This window comes from Petromyzon marinus, unplaced genomic scaffold (assembly GCF_048934315.1).
Source record: "Petromyzon marinus isolate PM22_M1 ecotype Great Lakes invasive population unplaced genomic scaffold, UKy_Petmar_22M1.pri1.0 PM_G_Scaffold_4, whole genome shotgun sequence".
Taxonomy (NCBI): Eukaryota; Metazoa; Chordata; class Hyperoartia; order Petromyzontiformes; family Petromyzontidae; genus Petromyzon; species Petromyzon marinus.
This window is the reverse complement of record NW_027422983.1, coordinates 4,320,676-4,337,361: the sequence shown is the minus strand read 5'-3', so window position 1 is coordinate 4,337,361 and position 16,686 is coordinate 4,320,676.

The following is a 16,686-nucleotide window of genomic DNA, read 5'->3' as shown; positions in this document are numbered from 1 at the left end:
AATAGGCTTATTTCAGCAACTTAGGCTTATTAAATAGGCTTATTCAGCAACTTAGGCTTATTAAATAGGCTTATTAAATAGGCTTATTTCAGCAACTTAGGCTTATTAAATAGGCTTATTCAGCAACTTAGGCTTATTAAATAGGCTCATTCAATACTTATTAAATAGGCTTATTAAACAGGCTTATTAAATAGACTCATTAAATAGGCTCAATAAATAGGCTTATTAAATAGGCTTATTAATTAGGCTTATTAAATAGGATTATTAAATAGACTTATTAAATAGGCTTATTAAATAGGCTCAATAAATAGGCTTATTAAATATGCTCAATAAATAGGCTTATTAAATAGGCTCAATAAATAGGCTTATTAAATAGGCTCATTAAATACTTATTAAATAGGCTTATTAACTAGACTTATTAAATAGACTTATTAAATAGGCTTATTAAATAGGCTTATTAAATATGCTTATTAAAAATGCTCATTAAATATTTATTAAATGTGTTTATTAAATAGGCGTATTAAATAGGCTTATTAAATTGGCTTATTAAATAGGCTTATTAAATAGACTCATTGAATATCCTCATTAAATAGGCTTATTTTAGCAACTTGGGCTTATTAAATAGGTTTATTTCAGCAACTTAGACTTATTAAAGAGCCTTATTAAATAGGCTTATTTCAGCAACTTAGGCTTATTAAATAAGCTTATTTCAGCAATTTATGCTTATTAAATAGCCTTATTAAACAGGTTTATTTCAGCAACTTAGGCTTATTAAATAGCATTTTTAAATAGGTTTATTTCAGCAACTTAGACTTATTAAATATACCTTTTTAAATAGGCTTAGTTCAGAAACTCAGGCTTATTAAATAGTCTTATTTTAGCAACTTAGGCTCATTAAATAGCCTTATTAAATAGGCTTATTTCAGCAACTTAGGCTTATTAAATGTGCTTATTTCAGCAACTTAGTCTTTTTAAATAGCTTTATTTCAGCAACTTAGGCTTATTAAATAGCCTTATTTCAGAAACTTAGACTTATTAAATAGGCTTATTCAGCAACTTAGGCTTATTAAATAGCCTTATTAAATAGGCTTATTTCAGCAATTTAGACTTATTAAATTGGTTTATTCAGCAACTTAGGCTTATTAAATAGGCTTATTCAGCAACTTAGGCTTATTAAATAGGCTTATCAGCAACTTAGGCTTATTAAATAGGCTCATTCAGAAACTTAGGCTTATTAAATAGGCTTATTTTAGCAACTTGGACGTATTAAATAGCCTTATTTCAGCAACTTAGGCTTATTAAATAGGCTTATTTGAGCAACTTAGGCTCATTAAATAGCCTTATTTCAGCAACTTAGACTTATTAAATAGGCTTATTTCAGCAACTTAGGCTTATTAAATAGGCTTATTCAGCAACTTAGGCTTATTAAATAGGCTTATTAAATAGCCTTATTTCAGCAACTTAGGCTTATTAAATAGCCTTATTTCAGAAACTTAGACTTATTAAATAGGCTTATTCAGCAACTTAGGCTTATTAAATAGCCTTATTAAATAGGCTTATTTCAGCAATTTAGACTTATTAAATAAATTTATTCAGCAACTTAGGCTTATTAAATAGGCTTATTCAGCAACTTAGGCTTATTAAATAGGCTTATTTCAGCAACTTAGGCTTATTAAATAGGCTCATTCAGAAACTTAGGCTTATTAAATAGGCTTATTTCAGCAACTTAGACTTATTAAATAGGCCTATTAAATAGGCTTATTAAATAGGCTAATTTCATCAACTTAGGCTTATTAAATAGGCTCATTCAGAAACTTAGGCGTATTAAATAGGCTTATTTCAGCAACTTAGACTTATTAAATAGTCTTATTAAAAGGCTTATTAAATAGACTTATTAAATAGGCTCATTAAATACGTATTAAATAGGTTTATTAAATAGGCATATTAAATAGGCTTATTAAATAGGCTTATTAAATAGGCTTATTAAATAGACTTATTAAATAGCCTCATTAAATAGGCTTATTTTAGCAACTTAGGCTTATTAAATAGGCTTATTTCAGCAACTTAGGCTTATTAAATAGCGTTATTTCAGCAATTTATACTTATTAAATAGGCTTATTCAGCAACTTAGGCTTATTAAATAGCCTTATTAAATAGGCTTATTTCAGCAACTTAGGCTTATTAAGTAGGCTTATTTCAGCAACTTAGACTTATTAAAAAGGGTTATTTCAGCAACTTAGGCTTATTAAATAGGCTTATTCAGCAACTTAGGCTTATTAAATAGGCTTATTTCAGCAAATTAGACTTATTAAATAGGCCTATTAAATAGGCTTATTAAATAGACTTATTAAACAGGCTCATTAAATACTTATTAAATAGGCTTATTAAATAGACTTATTAAATAGGCTCATTAAATACTTATTAAATAGGCTTATTAAATAGACTTATTAAATGGGCTCAATAAATAGGCTTATTAAATAGGCGTATTAAATAGGCTCAATAAATAGGCTTATTAAATAGGCTCAATAAATAGGCTTATTAAATAGGCTCAATAAATAGGCTTATTAAATAGGCTCATTAAATACTTATTAAATAGGCTTATTAACTAGACTTATTAAATAGACTTATTAAATAGGCTTATTAAATAGACTTATTCAATAGGCTTATTAAAAATGCTCATTAGATACTTATTAAATGTGTTTATTAAATAGGCGTATTAAATAGGCTTATTAAATAGGCTTATTAAATACGCTTATTCAATAGACTTATTAAATATCCTCATTAAATAGGCTTATTTTAGCAACTTGGGCATATTAAATAGGTTTATTTCAGCAACTTAGACTTATTAAAAATCCTTATTAAATAGGCTTATTTCAGCAACTTAGGCTTATTAAATAGCCTAATTAAGTAGGCTTATTTCAGCAACTTGGGCTTATTAAATAGGCTTATTTCAGCAACTTAGACTTATTAAAAAGGCTTATTTCAGCAACTTAGGCTTATTAAATAGGCTTATTCAGCAACTTAGGCTTATTAAATAGGCTTATTCAGCAACTTAGACTTATTAAAAAGGCTTATTTCAGCAACTTAGGCTTATTAAATAGGCTTATTTCAGCAACTTAGACTTATTAAATAGGCCTATTAAATAGGCTTATTAAATAGACTTATTAAATCGGCTCATTAAATACTTATTAAATAGGCTTATTAAATATGCTTATTAAATAGACTTATTAAATAGGCTCAATAAATAGGCTTATTAAATAGGCATATTAAATAGGCTCAATAAATAGGCTTATTAAATAGGCTCAATAAATAGGCTTATTAAATAGGCTCAATAAATAGGCTTATTAAATACTTATTAAATAGGCTTATTAACTAGACTTATTAAATATACTTATTAAATAGGCTTATTAAATAGACTTATTCAATAGGCTTATAAAAAATGCTCATTAAATACTTATTAAATGTGTTTATTAAATAGGCGTATTAAATAGGCTTATTAAATAGGCTTATTAAATACGCTTATTAAATAGACTTATTAAATATCCTCATTAAATAGGCTTATTTTAGCAACTTGGGCTTATTAAATAGGTTTATTTCAGCAACTTAGACTTATTAAAGATCCTTATTAAATAGGCTTATTTCAGCAACTTAGGCTTATTAAATAGCCTAATTAAGTAGGCTTATTTCAGCAACTTGGGCTTATTAAATAGGCTTATTTCAGCAACTTAGACTTATTAAAAAGGCTTATTTCAGCAACTTAGGCTTATTAAATAGGCTTATTCAGCAACTTAGGCTTATTAAATAGGCTTATTCAGCAACTTAGACTTATTAAAAAGGCTTATTTCAGCAACTTAGGCTTATTAAATAGGCTTATTTCAGCAACTTAGACTTATTAAATAGGCCTATTAAATAGGCTTATTAAATAGACTTATTAAATCCGCTCATTAAATACTTATTAAATAGGCTTATTAAATATGCTTATTAAATAGACTTATTAAATAGGCTCAATAAATAGGCTTATTAAATAGGCATATTAAATAGGCTCAATAAATAGGCTTATTAAATAGGCTCAATAAATAGGCTTATTAAATAGGCTCAATAAATAGGCTTATTAAATACTTATTAAATAGGCTTATTAACTAGACTTATTAAATATACTTATTAAATAGGCTTATTAAATAGACTTATTCAATAGGCTTATTAAAATGCTCATTAAATACTTATTAAATGTGTTTATTAAATAGGCGTATTAAATAGGCTTATTAAATAGGCTTATTAAATACGCTTATTAAATAGACTTATTAAATATCCTCATTAAATAGGCTTATTTTAGCAACTTGGGCTTATTAAATAGGTTTATTTCAGCAACTTAGACTTATTAAAGATCCTTATTAAATAGGCTTATTTCAGCAACTTAGGCTTATTAAATAGCCTAATTAAGTAGGCTTATTTCAGCAACTTGGGCTTATTAAATAGGCTTATTTCAGCAACTTAGACTTATTAAAAAGGCTTATTTCAGCAACTTAGGCTTATTAAATAGGCTTATTCAGCAACTTAGGCTTATTAAATAGGCTTATTCAGCAACTTAGACTTATTAAAAAGGCTTATTTCAGCAACTTAGGTTTATTAAATAGGCTTATTTCAGCAACTTAGACTTATTAAATAGGCCTATTAAATAGGCTTATTAAATAGACTTATTAAATCGGCTCATTAAATACTTATTAAATAGGCTTATTAAATAGGCTTATTAAATAGACTTATTAAATAGGCTCAATAAATAGGCTTATTAAATAGGCGTATTAAATAGGCTCAATAAATAGGCTTATTAAATAGGCTCAATAAATAGGCTTATTAAATAGGCTCAATAAATAGGCTTATTAAATAGGCTCATTAAATACTTATTAAATAGGCTTATTAACTAGACTTATTAAATAGACTTATTAAATAGGCTTATTAAATAGACTTATTAAATAGGCTTATTAAAAATGCTCATTAAATACTTATTAAATGTGTTTATTAAATAGGCGTATTAAATAGGCTTATTAAATAGGCTTATTAAATAGGCTTATTAAATAGACTTATTAAATATCCTCATTAAATAGGCTTATTTTAGCAACTTGGGCATATTAAATAGGTTTATTTCAGCAACTTAGACTTATTAAAGATCCATATTAAATAGGCTTATTTCAGCAACTTGGGCTTATTAAATAGCCTAATTAAGTAGGCTTATTTCAGCAACTTGGGCTTATTAAATAGGCTTATTTCAGCAACTTAGACTTATTAAAAAGGCTTATTTCAGCAACTTAGGCTTATTAAATAGGCTTATTCAGCAACTTAGGCTTATTAAATAGGCTTATTCAGCAACTTAGACTTATTAAAAAGGCTTATTTCAGCAACTTAGGCTTATTAAATAGGCTTATTCAGCAACTTAGGCTTATTAAATAGGCTTATTTCAGCAACTTAGACTTATTAAATAGGCCTATTAAATAGGCTTATTAAATAGACTTATTAAATAGGCTCATTAAATACTTATTAAATAGGCTTATTAAATAGGCTTATTAAATAGACTTATTAAATAGGCTCAATAAATAGGCTTATTAAATAGGCGTATTAAATAGGCTCAATAAATAGGCTTATTAAATAGGCTCAATAAATAGGCTTATTAAATAGGCTCAATAAATAGGCTTATTAAATAGGCTCATTAAATACTTATTAAATAGCCTTATTAACTAGACTTATTAAATAGACTTATTAAATAGGCTTATTAAATAGACTTATTAAATAGGCTTATTAAAAATGCTCATTAAATACTTATTAAATGTGTTTATTAAATAGGCGTATTAAATAGGCTTATTAAATAGGCTTATTAAATAGGCTTATTAAATAGACTTATTAAATATCCTCATTAAATAGGCTTATTTTAGCAACTTGGGCTTATTAAATAGGTTTATTTCAGCAACTTAGACTTATTAAAGAGCCTTATTAAATAGGCTTATTTCAGCAACTTAGGCTTATTAAATAAGCTTATTTCAGCAACTTATTCTTATTAAATAGCCTTGTTAAACAGGTTTATTTAAGCAATTTAGGCTTATTAAATAGCATTTTTAAATAGGTTTATTTCAGCAACTTAGACTTATTAAATATACCTTTTTAAATAGGCTTAGTTCAGAAACTCAGGCTTATTAAATAGTCTTATTTCAGCAACTTAGGCACATTAAATAGCCTTATTAAATAGGCTTATTTCAGCAACTTAGGCTTATTAAATATGCTTATTTCAGCAACTTAGACTTATTAAATAGCCTTATTTCAGCAACTTAAGCTTATTAAATAGCCTTATTTCAGAAACTTAGACTTATTAAATAGGCTTAGTCAGCAACTTAGGCTTATTAAATAGCCTTATTAAATAGGCTTATTTCAGCAATTTAGACTTATTAAATAGGTTTATTCAGCAACTTAGGCTTATTAAATAGGCTTATTCAGCAACTTAGGCTTATTAAATAGGCTTATTTCAGCAACTTAGGCTTATTAAGTAGGCTCATTCAGAAACTTAGGCTTATTAAATAGGCTTATTTCAGCAACTTAGACTTATTAAATAGGCCTATTATATAGGCTTATTAAATAGGCTTATTTCAGCAACTTAGACTTATTAAATAGGCCTATTAAATAGGCTTATTAAATAGGCGTATTAAATAGGCTTATTTCAGCAACTTAGGCTTATTAAACAGGCTTATTAAATAGGCTTATTTCAGCAACTTAGGCTTATTAAATAGGCTTATTTCAGCAACTTAGACTTATTAAATAGCCTTATTTCAGCAACTTACGCTTATTAAATAGGCTTATTTCAGCAACTTAGTCTTATTAAATAGCATAATTAATTAGGCTTATTTCAGCAACTTGGGCTTATTAAATAAGCTTATTTCAGCAACTTACGCTGATTAAAAAGGCTTATTTCAGCAACTTAGACTTATTAAATAGCCTTATTTCAGCAACTTAGACTTATTAAATAGGCTTATTTCAGCAACTTATGCTTATTAAATATACTTATTTCAGCAACTTAGGCTTATTAAATAGGCTTATTTTAGCAACTTGGACGTATTAAATAGCCTTATTTCAGCAACTTAGGCTTATTAAATAGGCTTATTTGAGCAACTTAGGCTCATTAAATAGCCTTATTTCAGCAACTTAGACTTATTAAATAGGCTTATTTCAGCAACTTAGGCTTATTAAATAGGCTTATTCAGCAACTTAGGCTTATTAAATAGGCTTATTAAATAGGCTTATTTCAGCAACTTAGGCTTATTAAATAGGCTTATTCAGCAACTTAGGCTTATTAAATAGGCTCATTCAATACTTATTAAATAGGCTTATTAAACAGGCTTATTAAATAGACTCATTAAATAGGCTCAATAAATAGGCTTATTAAATAGGCTTATTAATTAGGCTTATTAAATAGGATTATTAAATAGACTTATTAAATAGGCTTATTAAATAGGCTCAATAAATAGGCTTATTAAATATGCTCAATAAATAGGCTTATTAAATAGGCTCAATAAATAGGATTATTAAATAGGCTCATTAAATACTTATTAAATAGGCTTTTTAACTAGACTTATTAAATAGACTTATTAAATAGGCTTATTAAATAGGCTTATTAAATAGGCTTATTAAAAATGCTCATTAAATACTTATTAAATGTGTTTATTAAATAGGCGTATTAAATAGGCTCATTAAATAGGCTTATTAAATAGGCTTATTAAATAGACTTATTAAATATCCTCATTAAATAGGCTTATTTTAGCAACTTGGGCTTATTAAATAGATTTATTTCAGCAACTTAGACTTATTAAAGAGCCTTATTAAATAGGCTTATTTCAGCAACTTAGGCTTATTAAATAAGCTTATTTCAGCAATTTATGCTTATTAAATAGCCTTATTAAACAGGTTTATTTCAGCAACTTAGGCTTATTAAATAGCATTTTTAAATAGGTTTATTTCAGCAACTTAGACTTATTAAATATACCTTTTTAAATAGGCTTAGTTCAGAAACTCAGGCTTATTAAATATTCTTATTTTAGCAACTTAGGCTCATTAAATAGCCTTATTAAATAGGCTTATTTCAGCAACTTAGGCTTATTAAATGTGCTTATTTCAGCAACTTAGACTTTTTAAATAGCTTTATTTCAGCAACTTAGGCTTATTAAATAGCCTTATTTCAGAAACTTAGACTTATTAAATAGGCTTATTCAGCAACTTAGGCTTATTAAATAGCCTTATTAAATAGGCTTATTTCAGCAATTTAGACTTATTAAATAGGTTTATTCAGCAACTTAGGCTTATTAAATAGGCTTATTCAGCAACTTAGGCTTATTAAATAGGCTTATCAGCAACTTAGGCTTATTAAATAGGCTCATTCAGAAACTTAGGCTTATTAAATAGGCTTATTTTAGCAACTTGGACGTATTAAATAGCCTTATTTCAGCAACTTAGGCTTATTAAATAGGCTTATTTGAGCAACTTAGGCTCATTAAATAGCCTTATTTCAGCAACTTAGACTTATTAAATAGGCTTATTTCAGCAACTTAGGCTTATTAAATAGGCTTATTCAGCAACTTAGGCTTATTAAATAGGCTTATTAAATAGGCTTATTTCAGCAACTTAGGCTTATTAAATAGGCTTATTCAGCAACTTAGGCTTATTAAATAGGCTCATTCAATACTTATTAAATAGGCTTATTAAACAGGCTTATTAAATAGACTCATTAAATAGGCTCAATAAATAGGCTTATTAAATAGGCTTATTAATTAGGCTTATTAAATAGGATTATTAAATAGACTTATTAAATAGGCTTATTAAATAGGCTCAATAAATAGGCTTATTAAATATGCTCAATAAATAGGCTTATTAAATAGGCTCAATAAATAGGCTTATTAAATAGGCTCATTAAATACTTATTAAATAGGCTTATTAACTAGACTTATTAAATAAACTTATTAAATATGCTTATTAAATAGGCTTATTAAATAGGCTTATTAAAAATGCTCATTAAATACTTATTAAATGTGTTTATTAAATAGGTGTATTAAATAGGCTTATTAAATAGGCTTATTAAATAGGCTTATTAAATAGACTTATTGAATATCCTCATTAAATAGGCTTATTTTAGCAACTTGGGCTTATTAAATAGGTTTATTTCAGCAACTTAGACTTATTAAAGAGCCTTATTAAATAGGCTTATTTCAGCAACTTAGGCTTATTAAATAATCTTATTTCAGCAATTTATGCTTATTAAATAGCCTTATTAAACAGGTTTATTTCAGCAACTTAGGCTTATTAAATAGCATTTTTAAATAGGTTTATTTCAGCAACTTAGACTTATTAAATATACCTTTTTAAATAGGCTTAGTTCAGAAACTCAGGCTTATTAAATAGTCTTATTTTAGCAACTTAGGCTCATTAAATAGCCTTATTAAATAGGCTTATTTCAGCAACTTAGGCTTATTAAATAGCCTTATTTCAGAAACTTAGACTTATTAAATAGGCTTATTCAGCAACTTAGGCTTATTAAATAGCCTTATTAAATAGGCTTATTTCAGCAATTTAGACTTATTAAATAGGTTTATTCAGCAACTTAGGCTTATTAAATAGGCTTATTCAGCAACTTAGGCTTATTAAATAGGCTTATCAGCAACTTAGGCTTATTAAATAGGCTCATTCAGAAACTTAGGCTTATTAAATAGGCTTATTTTAGCAACTTGGACGTATTAAATAGCCTTATTTCAGCAACTTAGGCTTATTAAATAGGCTTATTTGAGCAACTTAGGCTCATTAAATAGCCTTATTTCAGCAACTTAGACTTATTAAATAGGCTTATTTCAGCAACTTAGGCTTATTAAATAGGCTTATTCAGCAACTTAGGCTTATTAAATAGGCTTATTAAATAGCCTTATTTCAGCAACTTAGGCTTATTAAATAGCCTTATTTCAGAAACTTAGACTTATTAAATAGGCTTATTCAGCAACTTAGGCTTATTAAATAGCCTTATTAAATAGGCTTATTTCAGCAATTTAGACTTATTAAATAAATTTATTCAGCAACTTAGGCTTATTAAATAGGCTTATTCAGCAACTTAGGCTTATTAAATAGGCTTATTTCAGCAACTTAGGCTTATTAAATAGGCTCATTCAGAAACTTAGGCTTATTAAATAGGCTTATTTCAGCAACTTAGACTTATTAAATAGGCCTATTAAATAGGCTTATTAAATAGGCTAATTTCATCAACTTAGGCTTATTAAATAGGCTCATTCAGAAACTTAGGCGTATTAAATAGGCTTATTTCAGCAACTTAGACTTATTAAATAGTCTTATTAAAAGGCTTATTAAATAGACTTATTAAATAGGCTCATTAAATACATATTAAATAGGTTTATTAAATAGGCATATTAAATAGGCTTATTAAATAGGCTTATTAAATAGGCTTATTAAATAGACTTATTAAATAGCCTCATTAAATAGGTTTATTTTAGCAACTTAGGCTTATTAAATAGGCTTATTTCAGCAACTTAGGCTTATTAAATAGCGTTATTTCAGCAATTTAGACTTATTAAATAGGCTTATTCAGCAACTTAGGCTTATTAAATAGCCTTATTAAATAGGCTTATTTCAGCAACTTAGGCTTATTAAGTAGGCTTATTTCAGCAACTTAGACTTATTAAAAAGGGTTATTTCAGCAACTTAGGCTTATTAAATAGGCTTATTCAGCAACTTAGGCTTATTAAATAGGCTTATTTCAGCAAATTAGACTTATTAAATAGGCCTATTAAATAGGCTTATTAAATAGACTTATTAAACAGGCTCATTAAATACTTATTAAATAGGCTTATTAAATAGACTTATTAAATAGGCTCATTAAATACTTATTAAATAGGCTTATTAAATAGACTTATTAAATGGGCTCAATAAATAGGCTTATTAAATAGGCGTATTAAATAGGCTCAATAAATAGGCTTATTAAATAGGCTCAATAAATAGGCTTATTAAATAGGCTCAATAAATAGGCTTATTAAATAGGCTCATTAAATACTTATTAAATAGGCTTATTAACTAGACTTATTAAATAGACTTATTAAATAGGCTTATTAAATAGACTTATTCAATAGGCTTATTAAAAATGCTCATTAGATACTTATTAAATGTGTTTATTAAATAGGCGTATTAAATAGGCTTATTAAATAGGCTTATTAAATACGCTTATTCAATAGACTTATTAAATATCCTCATTAAATAGGCTTATTTTAGCAACTTGGGCTTATTAAATAGGTTTATTTCAGCAACTTAGACTTATTAAAAATCCTTATTAAATAGGCTTATTTCAGCAACTTAGGCTTATTAAATAGCCTAATTAAGTAGGCTTATTTCAGCAACTTGGGCTTATTAAATAGGCTTATTTCAGCAACTTAGACTTATTAAAAAGGCTTATTTCAGCAACTTAGGCTTATTAAATAGGCTTATTCAGCAACTTAGGCTTATTAAATAGGCTTATTCAGCAACTTAGACTTATTAAAAAGGCTTATTTCAGCAACTTAGGCTTATTAAATAGGCTTATTTCAGCAACTTAGACTTATTAAATAGGCCTATTAAATAGGCTTATTAAATAGACTTATTAAATCGGCTCATTAAATACTTATTAAATAGGCTTATTAAATATGCTTATTAAATAGACTTATTAAATAGGCTCAATAAATAGGCTTATTAAATAGGCATATTAAATAGGCTCAATAAATAGGCTTATTAAATAGGCTCAATAAATAGGCTTATTAAATAGGCTCAATAAATAGGCTTATTAAATACTTATTAAATAGGCTTATTAACTAGACTTATTAAATATACTTATTAAATAGGCTTATTAAATAGACTTATTCAATAGGCTTATTAAAAATGCTCATTAAATACTTATTAAATGTGTTTATTAAATAGGCGTATTAAATAGGCTTATTAAATAGGCTTATTAAATACGCTTATTAAATAGACTTATTAAATATCCTCATTAAATAGGCTTATTTTAGCAACTTGGGCTTATTAAATAGGTTTATTTCAGCAACTTAGACTTATTAAAGATCCTTATTAAATAGGCTTATTTCAGCAACTTAGGCTTATTAAATAGCCTAATTAAGTAGGCTTATTTCAGCAACTTGGGCTTATTAAATAGGCTTATTTCAGCAACTTAGACTTATTAAAAAGGCTTATTTCAGCAACTTAGGCTTATTAAATAGGCTTATTCAGCAACTTAGGCTTATTAAATAGGCTTATTCAGCAACTTAGACTTATTAAAAAGGCTTATTTCAGCAACTTAGGCTTATTAAATAGGCTTATTTCAGCAACTTAGACTTATTAAATAGGCCTATTAAATAGGCTTATTAAATAGACTTATTAAATCCGCTCATTAAATACTTATTAAATAGGCTTATTAAATATGCTTATTAAATAGACTTATTAAATAGGCTCAATAAATAGGCTTATTAAATAGGCATATTAAATAGGCTCAATAAATAGGCTTATTAAATAGGCTCAATAAATAGGCTTATTAAATAGGCTCAATAAATAGGCTTATTAAATACTTATTAAATAGGCTTATTAACTAGACTTATTAAATATACTTATTAAATAGGCTTATTAAATAGACTTATTCAATAGGCGTATTAAAATGCTCATTAAATACTTATTAAATGTGTTTATTAAATAGGCGTATTAAATAGGCTTATTAAATAGGCTTATTAAATACGCTTATTAAATAGACTTATTAAATATCCTCATTAAATAGGCTTATTTTAGCAACTTGGGCTTATTAAATAGGTTTATTTCAGCAACTTAGACTTATTAAAGATCCTTATTAAATAGTCTTATTTCAGCAACTTAGGCTTATTAAATAGCCTAATTAAGTAGGCTTATTTCAGCAACTTGGGCTTATTAAATAGGCTTATTTCAGCAACTTAGACTTATTAAAAAGGCTTATTTCAGCAACTTAGGCTTATTAAATAGGCTTATTCAGCAACTTAGGCTTATTAAATAGGCTTATTCAGCAACTTAGACTTATTAAAAAGGCTTATTTCAGCAACTTAGGTTTATTAAATAGGCTTATTTCAGCAACTTAGACTTATTAAATAGGCCTATTAAATAGGCTTATTAAATAGACTTATTAAATCGGCTCATTAAATACTTATTAAATAGGCTTATTAAATAGGCTTATTAAATAGACTTATTAAATAGGCTCAATAAATAGGCTTATTAAATAGGCGTATTAAATAGGCTCAATAAATAGGCTTATTAAATAGGCTCAATAAATAGGCTTATTAAATAGGCTCAATAAATAGGCTTATTAAATAGGCTCATTAAATACTTATTAAATAGGCTTATTAACTAGACTTATTAAATAGACTTATTAAATAGGCTTATTAAATAGACTTATTAAATAGGCTTATTAAAAATGCTCATTAAATACTTATTAAATGTGTTTATTAAATAGGCGTATTAAATAGGCTTATTAAATAGGCTTATTAAATAGGCTTATTAAATAGACTTATTAAATATCCTCATTAAATAGGCTTATTTTAGCAACTTGGGCATATTAAATAGGTTTATTTCAGCAACTTAGACTTATTAAAGATCCATATTAAATAGGCTTATTTCAGCAACTTGGGCTTATTAAATAGCCTAATTAAGTAGGCTTATTTCAGCAACTTGGGCTTATTAAATAGGCTTATTTCAGCAACTTAGACTTATTAAAAAGGCTTATTTCAGCAACTTAGGCTTATTAAATAGGCTTATTCAGCAACTTAGGCTTATTAAATAGGCTTATTCAGCAACTTAGACTTATTAAAAAGGCTTATTTCAGCAACTTAGGCTTATTAAATAGGCTTATTCAGCAACTTAGGCTTATTAAATAGGCTTATTTCAGCAACTTAGACTTATTAAATAGGCCTATTAAATAGGCTTATTAAATAGACTTATTAAATAGGCTCATTAAATACTTATTAAATAGGCTTATTAAATAGGCTTATTAAATAGACTTATTAAATAGGCTCAATAAATAGGCTTATTAAATAGGCGTATTAAATAGGCTCAATAAATAGGCTTATTAAATAGGCTCAATAAATAGGCTTATTAAATAGGCTCAATAAATAGGCTTATTAAATAGGCTCATTAAATACTTATTAAATAGCCTTATTAACTAGACTTATTAAATAGACTTATTAAATAGGCTTATTAAATAGACTTATTAAATAGGCTTATTAAAAATGCTCATTAAATACTTATTAAATGTGTTTATTAAATAGGCGTATTAAATAGGCTTATTAAATAGGCTTATTAAATAGGCTTATTAAATAGACTTATTAAATATCCTCATTAAATAGGCTTATTTTAGCAACTTGGGCTTATTAAATAGGTTTATTTCAGCAACTTAGACTTATTAAAGAGCCTTATTAAATAGGCTTATTTCAGCAACTTAGGCTTATTAAATAAGCTTATTTCAGCAACTTATTCTTATTAAATAGCCTTGTTAAACAGGTTTATTTAAGCAATTTAGGCTTATTAAATAGCATTTTTAAATAGGTTTATTTCAGCAACTTAGACTTATTAAATATACCTTTTTAAATAGGCTTAGTTCAGAAACTCAGGCTTATTAAATAGTCTTATTTCAGCAACTTAGGCACATTAAATAGCCTTATTAAATAGGCTTATTTCAGCAACTTAGGCTTATTAAATATGCTTATTTCAGCAACTTAGACTTATTAAATAGCCTTATTTCAGCAACTTAAGCTTATTAAATAGCCTTATTTCAGAAACTTAGACTTATTAAATAGGCTTAGTCAGCAACTTAGGCTTATTAAATAGCCTTATTAAATAGGCTTATTTCAGCAATTTAGACTTATTGAATAGGTTTATTCAGCAACTTAGGCTTATTAAATAGGCTTATTCAGCAACTTAGGCTTATTAAATAGGCTTATTTCAGCAACTTAGGCTTATTAAGTAGGCTCATTCAGAAACTTAGGCTTATTAAATAGGCTTATTTCAGCAACTTAGACTTATTAAATAGGCCTATTATATAGGCTTATTAAATAGGCTTATTTCAGCAACTTAGACTTATTAAATAGGCCTATTAAATAGGCTTATTAAATAGGCGTATTAAATAGGCTTATTTCAGCAACTTAGGCTTATTAAACAGGCTTATTAAATAGGCTTATTTCAGCAACTTAGGCTTATTAAATAGGCTTATTTCAGCAACTTAGACTTATTAAATAGCCTTATTTCAGCAACTTACGCTTATTAAATAGGCTTATTTCAGCAACTTAGTCTTATTAAATAGCATAATTAATTAGGCTTATTTCAGCAACTTGGGCTTATTAAATAAGCTTATTTCAGCAACTTACGCTGATTAAAAAGGCTTATTTCAGCAACTTAGACTTATTAAATAGCCTTATTTCAGCAACTTAGACTTATTAAATAGGCTTATTTCAGCAACTTATGCTTATTAAATATACTTATTTCAGCAACTTAGGCTTATTAAATAGGCTTATTTTAGCAACTTGGACGTATTAAATAGCCTTATTTCAGCAACTTAGGCTTATTAAATAGGCTTATTTGAGCAACTTAGGCTCATTAAATAGCCTTATTTCAGCAACTTAGACTTATTAAATAGGCTTATTTCAGCAACTTAGGCTTATTAAATAGGCTTATTCAGCAACTTAGGCTTATTAAATAGGCTTATTAAATAGGCTTATTTCAGCAACTTAGGCTTATTAAATAGGCTTATTCAGCAACTTAGGCTTATTAAATAGGCTCATTCAATACTTATTAAATAGGCTTATTAAACAGGCTTATTAAATAGACTCATTAAATAGGCTCAATAAATAGGCTTATTAAATAGGCTTATTAATTAGGCTTATTAAATAGGATTATTAAATAGACTTATTAAATAGGCTTATTAAATAGGCTCAATAAATAGGCTTATTAAATATGCTCAATAAATAGGCTTATTAAATAGGCTCAATAAATAGGCTTATTAAAAATGCTCATTAAATACTTATTAAATGTGTTTATTAAATAGGCGTATTAAATAGGCTCATTAAATAGGCTTATTAAATAGGCTTATTAAATAGACTTATTAAATATCCTCATTAAATAGGCTTATTTTAGCAACTTGGGCTTATTAAATAGATTTATTTCAGCAACTTAGACTTATTAAAGAGCCTTATTAAATAGGCTTATTTCAGCAACTTAGGCTTATTAAATAAGCTTATTTCAGCAATTTATGCTTATTAAATAGCCTTATTAAACAGGTTTATTTCAGCAACTTAGGCTTATTAAATAGCATTTTTAAATAGGTTTATTTCAGCAACTTAGACTTATTAAATATACCTTTTTAAATAGGCTTAGTTCAGAAACTCAGGCTTATTAAATAGTCTTATTTTAGCAACTTAGGCTCATTAAATAGCCTTATTAAATAGGCTTATTTCAGCAACTTAGGCTTATTAAATGTGCTTATTTCAGCAACTTAGACTTTTTAAATAGCTTTATTTCAGCAACTTAGGCTTATTAAATAGCCTTATTTCAGAAACTTAGACTTATTAAATAGGCTTATTCAGCAACTTAGGCTTATTAAATAGCCTTATTAAATAGGCTTATTTCAGC